Source organism: Lepus europaeus, chromosome 11 (genome assembly GCF_033115175.1).
Source record: "Lepus europaeus isolate LE1 chromosome 11, mLepTim1.pri, whole genome shotgun sequence".
In the NCBI taxonomy this organism is placed as follows: Eukaryota; Metazoa; Chordata; class Mammalia; order Lagomorpha; family Leporidae; genus Lepus; species Lepus europaeus.
In genome coordinates, this window is record NC_084837.1 from 56,847,439 (window position 1) to 56,862,584 (window position 15,146).

The 15,146-nt window shown below is 44.2% G+C and overlaps 1 long non-coding RNA gene and 1 pseudogene across 2 annotated transcripts in view; one reads left to right on the plus strand and one right to left on the minus strand.

Moving 5' to 3' along the window:
• LOC133770038 (uncharacterized) overlaps nucleotides 1-14,175 on the plus strand; it is a 33,139-nt gene extending 18,964 nt beyond the window's left edge. Inside the window, exons 3-6 of one of the 2 annotated variants that reach the window (XR_009867302.1) lie at nucleotides 4,691-4,844; nucleotides 5,436-5,622; nucleotides 13,279-13,410; nucleotides 13,836-14,175. This is a non-coding gene — a long non-coding RNA (uncharacterized LOC133770038). The remainder of the gene's footprint in view (nucleotides 1-4,690; nucleotides 4,845-5,435; nucleotides 5,623-13,278; nucleotides 13,411-13,835) is intronic. The other variant, XR_009867303.1, reaches the window with a different exon arrangement.
• On the minus strand, nucleotides 568-1,696 carry LOC133769525 (serine/threonine-protein phosphatase 4 regulatory subunit 2-like; annotated as a pseudogene).
• Nucleotides 14,176-15,146: the final 971 nt, after the last annotated feature.

Below are 15,146 nucleotides of genomic sequence, written 5' to 3' on the forward strand. Positions count from 1 at the left end.
AAAAAGTATCCACTGTATTCATCACCTCTTATAGAAACAGAAAAATATAACGTTTCCCTCCTTAGAATAATATATATGTATATGTGTGTATGTATATATGACTTAAAGTTCCATTGTACACAAACAATAAAATCTGGAAACCAGCATGAACCCCTGCAATTCACATCAAAATATTGAAATTACGATCAAAACAGGAAAACTGCTAGAGCTGTCAGAGACAAGACAAAAAGCTCTCTTGCATATGTATAAACTAAATATGATAATCTCAAAAGTTTTCAAAATTATAATTATTACCTTCCAGTTTAAAAACTTTAATCCTAAATTTAAGAAAAAATCTATACACAAATCATTGATTTGACCAGATCAAAAAAACAGTGAGCGGTAGGTAAGCAGGACTGAGATGAGCTGATATTCACAGTTCTTACGTGTACAACTCTTTCAGGGTTTAAAGTACTTTACAACCTGTTTCTCTTATAAAACTACAGGTCCACTTTATCAGATGGAAGTTTTCTACAGTGGAAAACCAGGACTGTACAGAAAGTCCTGCATCTATGTGTTTCTAAAGAGTCACTCCTGCTCCCTTGGCTGCTCTGGGGCGTCTGAGGCTTCATCATCATTTTCCATGATGACTGTCAGAATCTCTCCAGTTTCACTGGCGCTGGATCCTTCTAATTCTTCTGTTTCATGGCAGTTAGAACCGTTACGTGCAGGGCCTGTGTTTCCTCTAGCTTCAGGATGCGAATCTCTCAGCTGAGACACATCGGAATCCGCCAGGGGATTATTTTCCTTAGAAGTCTCTTCATTCACAGTGACGGCATCACCAGATTCTGTGTCTTGGTTTTTTCTTTCTGGATCGTTTCTCTTGATGTCGTAAAAGATTCTCCTCTTCTTCCTCCTCTTCTGTGGAGTGCTGCCTGGCAATGTGGTTTTCTTTGCCTTTACCCCGAGGTGAAGTCAGGCTTCTGTTTCTGCTTCCAAAACTGAAGAACCCTCTAGAAGCTGTCTGACCGCCGCCTCTCTCACTTCCCCTTCCTTGTCCATGCTCAGTCTTTTCACTTCATGGCCCTCGGCTGCCACAGCGTCTTCTTCTGGGTGTTTGTATGGGGCTCCCGGAGGACACTTCTGATTCAGGTGCCAGCGAGTCACTGTGCTTTTTCTCTTCATTTTACTCTAAGTTTGACTTCACAGTCTGGACTCTCAGACAAACCATTTGTTGTCATTGGAACTGACCGAGAAACCTTTGGTGGATTAAGTGGCCTGGGGGTCCCAGGCCCATTTATATTAGACCTCTCCCTAAAGCTTGGTGAATTTCCAGGAAATAACTCCATTCATTCTATGTAAACTATTAGAACTGGTTTTCTCTGAAGCAGGATAACCAGAGCTAACAACCATCACGTTCTTTCTACTCCTCTGAGAAACTGATCTGTTCCGATGTAGTTTCTTCTTGGATCTGTTAGCAATTCACATGTCGCTGAATAGTAAAAGGGACACCATTAACTCCAGTGACAATTTTCAGTAATCTTCCCTTCATTTCATCAAAGGGAGTATCCTCAACATTAGGGTTGGGAGGACCTCTTGGTTCAGGAGCTGAAGTTCTGAAATCATCCATCACTTTCTCCACTTTGAAAATAAAATAGCCTTTAAATTGGGGCCACTGAATCACTGTTTCTCCAGTCTTGGCTACATGACAAAGAAACTGATCCCAGGATAGGATCCTTTTTACCCCTCTTCTTAAAAATCTTCCCGAGCCGCTACCACTAGCCCTCCATCACGGCGCCCAGCATGTTACCCCACCCAGAAAAATTTTAAAAATCAAGTATTTAGTGTGCAAAGAATGAAGCTACTACAGTTTTTCTTTTTTTTTTTTTTAAGATTTTATTTATTTGTTTGAGAGGAAGAGTTACAGTGAGAGGGAGAGACAGAGAGAAAGGTCTTCCTTCTGTTGGTTCACTCCTCAAATGGTCACAATGACCGGAGCTGTGATAATCTGAAGCTGGAGCCAGGAGCTTCTTCCGGGTCTCCCATGTGGGTGCAGGGGCCCAAGGACTTGGGCCATCTTCTACTGCTTTTCCAGGCCATAGCACAGAGCTGGATTGGAAGAGGAGCAGCTGGGACTCAAACTGGCGCCCATATGGGATGCCGGCACCGCAGGTGGAGGATTAACCTACTGCACCAGGGCTGTGGCTCCAGCTATTACAGTTTTTCAATCAATTTGATTCTGAATAAATGTGTTCATTTGTTTAGGTGACCATACATAGAGTTTATAAAATTTAAATAGGTGCACGGAATATAATATATTCTATTCCTTATATTTCTTCCAAGAGTACTGGATAGGCCACTAAGATGTCTGACAGATGGGTCAGGTGCCTTTGAGTCTAACGTGGTTGCAATATTCTACTTGGGCATTACTGCGGAATCAGGTACTGATGACAGGAGGCAAACTGCAGAGTCACTGAAGAGCCCGGGGAGAATTTATGCTGCTTCAGCAGTTTGGCATGAGGCATAGACTTGGCTGCAGAACCTGAAGACTGGAGGGCAGCGATGCAGGCTGCCAGTTAAGACATCCCAATTTTGTTAATGAAGAGAGCTGTCCCACTAAACTCTCAGGGCTGCTGGAGGCACTCCGTGAATGAGCAGAACTTACAGGCTGGGAGGCTGTAGGGGGAGCCGGTTTGCACTCTGCATCCCGTGCACACGTCTTACAAGTGACGGTGTTTTGCGTCTCACCTCTGGTTCCAGCACAGGCGTTGGAAGGATTGTAGCTGTGACCTTTGCTACAGGGATAGCTGCATTCGTTGTCTCACTTACAAAAGTTCTTGTGTTAAATATACTCACAAAAAAGCCACGGTAAACCTTCACATCCACAGGGACAACCCCAAGACAGTACGTGTTTTGACGAGGAGGATTTGGGAAATAAAGCTGGTACTGCTGTTGTTGGCAGCCCAAAAAGTTCCTGTTCCGTGATAGGTCTCACACAAAACACAACAAAGCAATTGGAGACAAAGTGGGACCTCTGATGATCAAGAAAAAAGAAACTTTAAAAAAAAATTATTGATTTATTTGAAAGACAGAGAGAGGGAGAGAGAGCTTCGATGCACTGATTCAGTCCCAGATGACTGCAACAACCAGGGCTGGGCCAGGCAGAAGCCAGGAGCGGCCGGTACCATGGCTCAATAGGCTAATCCTCCGCCTAGCTGCACCAGCACACCGGGTTCTAGTCCCGGTCGGGGCACCGGATTCTGTCCCGGTTGCCCCTCTTCCAGGCCAGCTCTCTGCTATGGCCCAGGAAGGCAGTGAAGGATGGCCCCAGTGCTTGGGCCCTGCACCCGCATGGGAGACCAGGAGAAGCACCTGGCTTCTGGCTTCGGATCAGCGCGATGCGCCGGCCGCAGCGGCCATTGGAGGGTGAACCAACGGCAAAAAGGAAGACCTTTCTCTCTGTCTCTCTCTCTTACTATCCACTCTTGCCTGTCAAAAAGGAGAGAAGCCAGGAGCCGCCTGGAGCTTCCTCTCAGTCTCCCTTGTGGGTACAGGGGCCCAAGCACTTGGGCCATCCCCTACTGCCTTCCAAGGTACATTAGAGGGAGATGGATTGGAAGTGGAGCAGCCAGGACTCCAACAAGCACCCGTCTGTGATGCTGAAGCCCCAGGTGGCAGCTTTACTTGCTATGCCACAACACCAACCCCAAGAACAAAACTTAAATAGACAGTTTCAAGGGTGGGGAAACTTTCTTCTACTGATGGCCATTTGGATATTTAAAACATCACTGGTGAGCCATACAGAATCATTAACTTAAAAAATTAACCTGTGGGGCCAGCGCTGCGGCATAGCAGTGTTAACATCCCATATGAGCACCGGTTGAGGTCCTGGTTGCTCCACTTCTGATCCAGCTCTCTGCTATGGCCTGGGAAAGCAGTAGAAGATGGCCCATGTTCTTGGGCCTCTGCACCCACATGGGAGACTGCAAAAAGCTTGTCATGATGTTACCTGATTGTTTAATTAGAGTGACTATTGAAGGCTAGGTTGGGACAAAATTAATATCCCAGGCTCTTGCCTTAGAGAATTCCAGGTATAGGGACAAACATGGCACTCAGCAAGATAAGATGATAAGGTTTATTTAGAAAGTGAGAATACACAGGCACATAAGGGCTTCATTTAGGGAGAGTTGGCCAGGAAAGGTAAAAGGAAAATTTCATACCCTGCTCCGCTCATGCTGGGTCCACAAGGTGGAGAGGGAGATGGGGGGTGTGGGGGGAGCCTCCTCTCCCTCCTCCCTACCCCAGGCTTCTTATTAGCCTCAAAAGGGGGAGTGGTTACATAGTACTGCCCCCAAGTCCCAGGAAAGGGGAGGTACATCTTGGAAGGGATCATCTGATTGATGATAGATTTACAAGGGGCTGGGGGAGGTGTGGCTTCCAGCTCATGAACTTAATCTATCTGCCTGACTTTTCCCACATCATGACTACCACTTCTGTCTAATTCACCTTCTCTGGCTTCTTAGATGTGGTATATTGCAAACTACAGCTTTCACATACATGGCATTTGCTACACTTGTTGAAATAGCTGGTGCACATTTGTTTAAACAAACAAGCAAAAAAAAAAAAAAAGGAAAGGAAAATGTGAAAACCTATGAACAAAAAGGACTTACAGGATAGGGAGTTAACTTTGTCATCTGGCCTACATCTGCAGTGAATTTTGTTTAGCCTAAGAATCAGCACCAGAATCTCGGTGCCTGGGAGTTGGCAGCCAGGAGCAGGTGGCCCAGGCCGTGCTGATGATGGTCAGAGTGGACTGGACACAGTGGTGGAAGACACAGCTGCACTCCACAGTTAATTTACAACAGGTGAGATGCCCTCCTGGCAACCCTGGGGATATGGAGGAGGTGGGAGTCTAAATGAGGCAAGATGTGTGAGATAAGATAGGGAAGGACCAAAGACTGCCCAACTTCATACATCAGGGTTAGCAGGAAAAACAAACAAACAAACAAACAAACAAAAAAACAAGGCCACTTGTTCTGAGTCTTAAGGGGCTGAGTCTTGGGTGGAGCCTCCACAGATTCTGATTTAACTAGTCCGAGTGCACCTGAACACCTGGGGTTTTTGAAAGTTCACCAGGTATTTCTAATGTTCTGCCACATTGAGAACTATCTTGTGTTGAAGTCCATGTTTCTTAAAACTTGCATCAGAATCAACTTGAGGTCTTGATAAGCAACAAATGACCGAGCCCCACTCTAGAGTTTTTGACTCAGTAGGTCTGGGGTGAGGCATGAGAATTTGCATTTCCTTGAAATCTTCTATCCACTGGTTCACTCCCCAGATGGCCACAATGACTAGGGAAAGGCCAGGTGGAAGCCAGTAGTCAAGAGCTTCTTCCTGGTATCCCACAGGAGTGGCAGGAGTCCAAGTCATGGGCCACCTTCTGCTACTTTCCCCAGGCCATTAGCAGGGAGCTGGATCGGAAGTGGAGCAGCCAGGGACAGGAATTGTTGCCTATATGGGACTCTTGTGTGAAGCGGCAGCTCTACTTGCTACGAAACAACGCACTGAGAATTTGCATTTCTCCAAAGCTTCCAGCTGACGCCGATGCTGAAGTTCTGGAACACAGTCTCAGTGCTGCAGACCGTGAGTAAATGTCTATTGAGATAGCATTTGTGCCCAGCAGACTGAGTGCCAGGGGACATTTGGAGAGTGGGAAGCTATGTAGACTATGAATCAATGAGTATGTTTGCAAATCCTGAGCCTCACTGTTCCGTCTGCTACTTAACCAATGACAGGATCTGGAATAATCAGCTAAATATACTCCCCATGACTACAGCAAAACAAATTATGGCACCTACTCATAATGTTGGTACAATATTTTAAAAGTGTGCTATTATCAACAAGCACATTATATACATTAATGCAATTTAATCCCCCAATTGCCCCTATGGATTTAGTTCTTCTGTTTCACAGATGAGGATGCTGGAGTTCAGAGAACGTTAAGTTATTTGCCCCAAATCACACAGGAAGTTGGAATGGGCTTAGAATTTGAACTCAGGGACCAGCGTTGTGGTGCATATAATCCTTTCATCCTATGCAAAAAACATATTTGATAAAAGCTAACACTCAGTAATTATAAAACTCTTAGTAAAGTAGGAATAGGAAAAAAACCTTTTTTTAAAAAAAATATTTATTTTTATTTATTTGAAAGAGTTACAGAGAAAGGCAGAGGCAGAGGCATAGAGAGAGAAAGAGAAGTCTTCCATCCGCTGGTTCACTCCTCAAATGGCCACAGTGGCCAGAGCTGGGCCGATTTGAAGTCAGGAGTCAGAAGCATCTTCCATGTCTCTCACGCAGGTGCCTTAGGATGGCCTAAGGACTTGGGCCATCTTCCACTGCTTTCCCAGGCCATGGCAGAGAGCTGGATCAGAAGAGGAGCAGCCAGGACTAGAACCAGCATCCATATGGGATGCCAGCACTGCAGGTGGCGGCTTTAACCCACTGCACCACATTGCTGACCCCAGAAGGAAAATCTTAATCTAATAACAAGCTTATGGCAAACATTGTACTTGATCTCTTGTTCCCTGAGATTGGGAATAAGATCAAGATGCCTGCTCTCTCATTTCTAGTCTAGATCATATTGGTGGTCCTCAGCAAAGCGGTGAAGCAAAAAACAAAAATGAAACAAAACAAAAAACATGAATAAGGGACTAGGAATTGGAATGGAAAAGCAAAGCTGTCATTATAGTCAATGTAGAAAATGCAAAAAAGATTTATGAGTGAGGCCAGCGCCGCGGCTCAACAGGCTAATCCTCTGCCTTGCAGCGCCAGCACACCGGTTTTAGTTCCTGTTGGGGCGTCGGATTCTATCCCGGTTGCCCCTCTTCCAGGCCAGCTCTCTGCTATGGCCCAGGAAGGCAGTGGAGGATGGCCCAAGTCCTTGGGCCCTGCAACCGCATGGGAGACCAGGAGAAGCACCTGGCTCCTGGCTTCGGATCAGCGAGATGCGCCGGCCGCAGCAGCCATTGGAGGGTGAACCAACAGCAAAAAGGAAGACCTTTCTCTCTGTCTCTCTCTCTGACTATCCACTCTGCCTGTCCAAAAAAAAAGTGAATATACCAAGGTCAGTAATTAAGGGACACTATGTAAAAATCACTCTATCTCTACTTGCCAGCAATAAACAAGTAGAAAAATAACACTTAAAATTCTATCAGAAAACATCAACATCTAGCATCAAATCCAATTAAAGATGTGTAAGGTCTCTATACATAAAACTATAAAACACTAATGCAATTAATTAAATAAGATCTAAGATACTCGGAAATATATCATGTTTATGAGTTAGATGATTCAACATTATAAAAATGTTAATTCAATGTAAGCTGATTTTTAGATTCAATGTAATCCCATGGAATCAACAACAGTGTGTGTGGTGTGTGTGGGTGTATGTGTGTGTGCGTGTAAATTGAAATGCTGATTCTAAAATGAAGGAGAAATGTAAAGGCCCAAGAATAGATACCCTTAAAAAACAATAAGACAGAAGGAGTTATCATGAATCATTGTAAAGTTACAATAATGAAGAGAGTCCTATATTGGTGCAAGGCTAGACAAATAGAGATGCTAGAAAAGAACCTACATATATATGGGTATACTTGATTTTTGCAAACATCACTCAAAACAATACTAAGGAAATGAGGGCTTTTAAAATAAATGCCATTGGGTTCGTTGGAGAAACATAAAAAATGAATATTAATCTCAGCTCATACTGTATATAAAAATCAATTCACTAAATGGATCAGTTTTAAAAATTGAGTTCCTAGAATATTACACAGCAGAGCGTATTGATCTCTTTGGGACAGGGAAAGATTTCCTAAGCAGAAAACACTAACCATATAGAAAAGTTGAACACTAGAAACACAAAAACCAGCTAGCCATAATCATAAACCGGACAACCACAATTTTGCTTCATGTTATATAGGAAATTTTTGTAAGTCAATTAAAAGAAGACAAGCCAAAATGAAAATGGCCAAAAGACTCGAACAGGTACAACACCAAAGAGGATATCCAAGCAGCCACAAGATATCTGAAAAGGCACTTGATCTCCATAGTTATAGGGAAATGTGAACACTGTTTCAACGGGTTGCCACCATAAACCCAGTAGACTGGCTAACATTTTTCTAGGTTCCCCTCCTTCTCCCCCTCCCTCCCCCTCCCTCCCTTCCTCATCCCTCCACAGTCACGCAGTCAGATCTGTACTCAGAATCTCATCTCTAACGTTTCTGCCAAATCATGCTTCTCCTTTGCCTCTAATCTCTGTAGCACTGCCTTTCAAAAAGCAAAAACAAGAAACAAAACAAAACAAAAAAAAAAAAAGAGAGAGAGAAAATCTTTCCAGCATGACAACGAGACAACAACTTGACTCTGAACACAAGAGTGCTCGCTGTCATTCCTTTCCTGGGCCATCCTTCCCTTGCTTGTCCTGTGTAGCCTCAGTTTGTGTCTCTGATGTCTTCTTTGTGCTTATCTTCTCTCCTCTTTTTAAATTTTGGCTTCTCCCAAATCACAGTGTTTCTCCCCTTCACAGCCTACAAATGCGTTACAATTTTGATTGAAGCTAAGAAAATGAGATGGATTTTAAGGGCTTTATTTTTCTCTATATTTACAGTGAATGTTTATTCTATGTTTTGATTAATAAGAGTTTTTGGATGAGTAAAAGAATCACGAATAGTTAGTTGCCTTTGCTATTGCTTGTTTTAGACATCCTGCTTTGACAATCTTGAAAAATAAACACAGGGATTGCACTCTGGGCAATGAACTGAGAAAGAATTCACATCTTCTGACAAATCCTTCCCAGATTCTGTTAACTTCCACTGGGGAAAAAAAAAACAGGTAAGGAGAAGGACTTGCAGCTAATGTTATGGATTACAGGGGAGCACGTACAACATTGTGCCAATGCAATGGAAAACAATTTAAACTTAGCCAATCGAAGGAGGGGAAAAGTCAAGGGAGAAGGAGAGACCTATGCTGGATTTGTCACTGTGCCCTACCTTCATATGCAGGGCCCTAACCTGCGCTAATTTATGGATTTTTCTCTGGTAGAAAGTAGGATGTGAATCTCACCTCTAACACGAATTCAAGACATTTGATTAAGGGAATGCATGGAAACAGAAATAAACACCCACCTCACAACCAAAGTTCTTTTCATTAACATGTCAGCAAAGCTTTGAAGCTGATGTCTCCTATTTCATGTAAATGAAAAGAAAATCAGATGATATGAGGCCAGGAAAACAAACCCCCTGTTTATAATTAGAAGCTCTTCCAGAGAGCTGGTCACGTCCATGTGTGATATGATACAATGTGAGGGCAGCATGAGGCACCTGGAGGCAGAGAGTCCTCGCTTCAAGGAAAAAGCCCCACACGTTATAAAAATGCCCACAGAATCTGACTGCCGCTTACCCAGCCGTGCTGCCTTGGCGACCCTGACGTGGCAGGAAGGGTCACTGGGAATCTATCCTGCTTCTTTCTCCTTACTTCTCAAAGCTACAGCTAATTCAAAGACCTGTTTGAAATGATCAGGATACCTTTTCCTTTATTCCAATAAGAGCTATTGTATTGCAAATACACATTGTTCTTGGTTATTTAAATTAGGTTTAATGCTTGGGGCCGGCACTGTGGGGGTAAAGCCACCGCCTGCAGTGTGGACATCCCACATGCACACCAGTTCAAGTCCTGGCTGCTCCTCTTCCAATCCAGCTCTCTGCTACGTTCTGGGAAAGTAGTGGAAGATGGCCCAAGTCCCTGGGTCCCTGCACCCACGTTGGGAGACCCAGAAGAGGCTCCTGGCTCCTTGCTTCGGATCAGCATAGCTCTGGCCATTGTGGCCATCTGGGGAGTAAACAAGCGGACGGAAGACCTCTCTCTCTCTCTCTCTCTCTCTCTCTCTTTCTGCCTCTGCGTCTGCCTCTCTGTAACTCTGCCTTTCAAACAAATAAGTCTTTAAAAAAATAAAAATAAAAAATTAGGTTTAACACAATTTGATGAGCTAAAAGCAAATATTAGAACCAAAGTCAATTGATCCTTTTTGCTGGGGTGGGCAATGTCACAATGTTATTGTTATTGTCACAATGTCTACTTTTATTTTTATCAAGTGCCTTTATTCAGGCAACTGTAATAAGTCCTGTAGTGGCAATTCTGCAATGGATAGACTACACCCCCTAATATTTATTTGAAAAAAGTAAAATAAAAAATTTCCCAAACACTTCATCTGGACAATTGTGTTAACTGGGCAAAGAGGTTATGACAGCCTGGAGTGATCATAGGATTTCTAGGATAGGGAGTGTTGGACTTTGAGGTCTGGGCAGAGTTGACCAAGAAGACAGGAAAGAGAATGGCATCCAAAACAAGAGGAAGAGGAAAAGAAAAGCCACAAAGGTGGGAAAGTTCAAGATGTTTCCCATGGAAACCATAGCTGAACCACAGAGCTTCAGGAATATAGCTTATTAAATGTATTTCATGGTTTCCAAGAGACAGAGGAAAAAAGAAAGAAAACCAGAAAGAGGCCACCCAATGACACACTACTTTACCAAAAACTTGTTCTTAAATTTCAGAACCACAAGGATAAATGTAAGACCCTGGAAAAGGCTAGTTTAGGCAGACAGTAGTGAACACACATCCATGTGACTAACAAAAACGAGCCAAACGTGGAAGAACCCAGCATGCACTTTCTGAGGTTTCCATCTCAGCACACTTTACTCCTGGAACAACAGATGCCCGGAGAGCACTAGAACCCTCTCTAATCAGTTCCTGACATCTCCTCCACATTATTTCACACATTTTTCATTCTCTTTGAACTCCAGTGAACCCATTCCTGAAATGGGTTTATGAAAGGAGTTTTAGAAATGAGCCTGTGGCACAGGCTAACGCCCTGGCCAAAAGTCCCATATGGGCACTGACTTGGGTCCCTGCTGCTCCACTTCCAATTCAGCTCCCTGCTAATGTGCCTGGGACAGAAGCTGAAGATGGCCCAAGTCCATGTGGGAGAATGGATGAAGCTCCTGGTTCCTGGCTCTTGACTTCAGCCTGGCCCAGCCCCATCTGTTATGGCCATTTGGGGAATAAACCAGCAGATGGAAGATCAATCGATCTCTCTCACATTCTTTCAAATAAATAATTAAAAAAAAAAAAAAAAGAAGGAGGTGTCTCTAGTAGCATCTTTCCTAGGACATCACTGTGCCATCCTTTCCTGAATTTCTCCTCCCATGCTATAAGCACACCAACTTTCTCTCCTCTGACCTATCTATTCTCCTCCTACAGAGTTGTGCTGGTAAACTGACTCTGAAAAAAAATAAAAACTTGATTTGCAGGGTTTGCTGATTTCTTTGCTATAAATACTCCTGCCATGGCTAATTTAAAGCTACCACTGACTTAAAATATTGAAAACCAACCAGCAGGCCTGTAGTGAGTTCTCACTCTCTGGGTCCCCTGTGCTGCATTCATGCCTCAAACAACTGTTCCCAGAGGCTCCTGTCCCTGGTCTTTGTAGTGAAGGTGCACTTGATAATAGGGTCGCAGAAACCGGAATCAGCTAAGGTATCCTCAAATCACTCACATACAGCCAACGCTGAACTACATACTCTACATCCCATTGTTCCGTGTTCTTGCAGGACCAGGTACTGTGAATGAGGCACATGAAGGATTCCAGAGCTGCTTTGCTCCTCAACACACTTCTGGTTCCTGAGCATTCTGAGCACAATGCTGTGTGCCCCTGAGAGGAGGCAAGGACTCTACCAGTGCTTGGTACATTTCAGTGTGTGCACAGTTACCTGGAAATCTTACAGTATAGATGCTAGGGGCCGGCGCTGTAGCATAGTGGGTAAAGCCACCACCTGCTGTGCTGGCATCCCGTATGGGCGCTGGTTCAAGTCCTGGCTGCTCCACTTCCGATCCAGCAGTAGAAGAGCCAGGAGCTTCTTCTGGATCTCCCATGCATGTGCAGGGGCCCAAGTGCCTGGGCCATCCTCAGTTGCTTTCCAAGGCTACAGCAGAGAGCTGCATTGGAAGTGGAGCTGCTGGGACTTGAACTGGTGCCCATATGGGATGCCGGCACTGCAGGTGGCAGCTTTACCCGCTACCCTACAGTGCTGGCCCCTGTATGCAGATTCTTGATCCTCTGCCTATTGGGCAGGTTTTCGGTCTACACTTAGAAGTTCTATATTCATCTCTAGTGAGGCCTGCCAGCCTTCTGTGACTCCACTGCCTTCATCTTCTGCCATGTATTGCCTCAAATTCTCTGCTACATCCCATCATGGCAACGTGGCAAAGTTCGCTAACATCCCCTGCTCCTCACACAGTTTTATCAAAGGCTTCTTGAGCTTGTTCCTTCTTTCCAATTAACTCACTTCTATTCTTTTTTGTTGTTGTTGTTGTTTGTTTAAAGATTTATTTATTTACTTGAAAGTCAGAGTTACACAGAGAGAGGAGAGGCAGAGAGAGAGAGGTGTTCCATTTGATGGTTCACTCCCCAGTTGGCCACAATGGCTGGAGCTGTGCCGATCTGAAGCCAGGAGCCAGGAGCTCCTTCCTGGTCTCCCATGTGGGTGCAGGTGCCCAAGGGCTTGGGCCATCTTCTACTGCCTTCCCAGGCCATAGCAGAGAGCTGGATCAGAAGTGGAGCAGCTGGGACTCGAACCAGTGCCCATATGGGATGCCAGCAGCACAGACGGTGGTTTAACCCACTACACCACCGTGCCAGTTCTGCAGAAGAGGTTTGAGAGAACTGGGGAATTAACGGATGCCCTTGGAGGCACAGAAAGGCTCTGGGAAGGAGACCAGGTTTATCTAGATAGATGTGTTTGTAGGGAGAGAAGGTGAAGTTCTGGAGGAAGAACAGCATGAATAATCCAGTCAGTCTCCTGCAAGAAGGTGGGCACTGGGCCTGATGAGACGGAGGCTGTGGCTTGTGATATAGTTGGCTAGGCAGTCACAATCTCAGACAAAACGGCTTGGGGACCATTTAATTTCTAATTATGAGGAGTTTAGAGTAGCTCAGTGTCAAGCAGGACCTCATAGCCTTGTTCTATTAATAGTGCCTGGATTCTGGCCTTAATCCTTGGAATCTTGTACCCAAGATCCAGTATTGGTTTCGTCCTCAACTATTGCCAGAGAGAGTTGCAGTTTCTCCTTAGTTCTACAATTCTTCCATTCAGCAGCTCCCTCCCTGCCTGGTAGTGTTCTAGAAACTTTTAAAAGTCTCCTCTTGAATCCTAGTGTCAATTCTGAGTCCCCTGTTTCTGGGTCCAGATTTCCTTGATGACAATTGGCAAGCAAGTGACACATGTTATCTGCTATCACCTCCACGGTAGGAGTCTCACTCCACAAGGAGCAGCAGTCCCAGAATTCCACCCACTCCATGATTTGAGTTTCCCAAGAAAGGTAAGACTTACACAGGCAGTGGATGGAACAATGGTTTACTTGCATAGAGAAGAAACAACAAGATCAGCTTCAACAGTGGGCATCAGTCAACCTCACATGGGCAGTAGCTGATGCAGCGTGATGATCTGCATGCGTTCCTCTTAGGATACCAGTAAAGGCTCGCTTAGTTCCCTCCACATCAGAAACAGATATAGTGGTGGGGTTGGCCAGGTGTCATACGATGTGCAAGTTTAAGCAAAAGAGAAGTACCCAGTGAATCTCAAACAGGAAAGATTAGCCCAGTACAGGCTATGAGGGCTTTTTATATGTTGCTAAAGAAAAATGTTCTAGCCCAAAGTATATTCTTATGTAGCCACACTGGGTTTGTAAGAATGCATGCACGTGATTGTTTTTCCCATTGATTTTTATTTATTTATTTTACACAGAATCTTGAGAAGCTTAGAGTTGAAGAAGATCATTGGAGTCAGGGGCCAGTTCTGTGGCCTAGCTGGTAAAGCCACCGCCTGCAGTGCCAGCATACCATATGGGTGCTGGTTCAAGTCCTGGCTGCTCCACTTCTGATCCAGCTCTCTGCTATGACCTGAGAAAGCAGTAGAAGATGGCTGAAGACCTTGGGCCCCTGACCCATGTATAAGACCCAGAAGAAACTCCTGGTTCCTGGCTTCAGATCGGTGCAGCTCCGACCGTTGCGGCCAACTGGGGACTGAACCAGTGATGGAAAACATCTCTCTCTCTTTCTCTCTGCCTCTCCTCTCTCTGTGTAACTCTTTCAAGTAAACAAATAAATCTTTTATAAATAAATAAATATTTTTCAAAACATTTCCTGTGAGGAGGACTTGGGTTATCTGAAAAGCATGTTTGAAGTAGTCTCCAGAAAACACAATCCAACAAACAGAAAATGTAGATTTTGTCAATAGTTCCCCAGTTATCTAATCGATATGAACACCTGATTATCTGATAAAATGCATATCTAGAGGCCACAGTTTCTCCCAGGAATCTTAATTCTGTCAGTGTGAACATAGCACTTCTGTAATTATAATGTTATCAATTGTGAAATGCTTTATCAATTCAGTAACAGATATTTGGGGAAAAGCCACCATTCCATGAATGCGTATAAACTTATAAATGTTAAAATATAGAAAAGGATATTTTAGATTCAAGGAAATATGATTTGTTCATAGAATACATGTACAACATTTTTCCTTATATGCTTATGTATCTATTTCAATGCCTCTCTTTCCCATTATACCCATCCTCATCATCATCTATGTGGGAAGACCTCCATCACAGTAAATATATTTCAGTCTCACATCCTGATTAATACATACCATTAGTGGAAACACACTTCCCACAGAAGTCATGCAATTCTTACAGTTTAGTACCATTTTCTCTACTTTAAATATTTCAGTGCAGATGAGAGTTTCAGTGTGGTGTTATCATGGGAAATTTAAATTTACAACAGTCAGGAGATTCCCAGTGTAGGTGAAGAGTTTCCATATACCACGCATGCACAAGATAGCTCAGTGTAAAAGCAGTGGTAATCTTTTTTTTTTTTTTTTTTTTTTGACAGGCAGAGTGGATAGTGAGAGAGAGAGAAAGGTCTTCCTTTTTTGCCGTTGGTTCACCCTCCAATGGCTGCTGCTGGCAGCGCATCGCGCTGATCCGAAGGCAGGAGCCAGGTGCTTCTCCTGGTCTCCCATGCGGGTGCAGGGCCCAAGCACTTGGGCCGTCCTCCA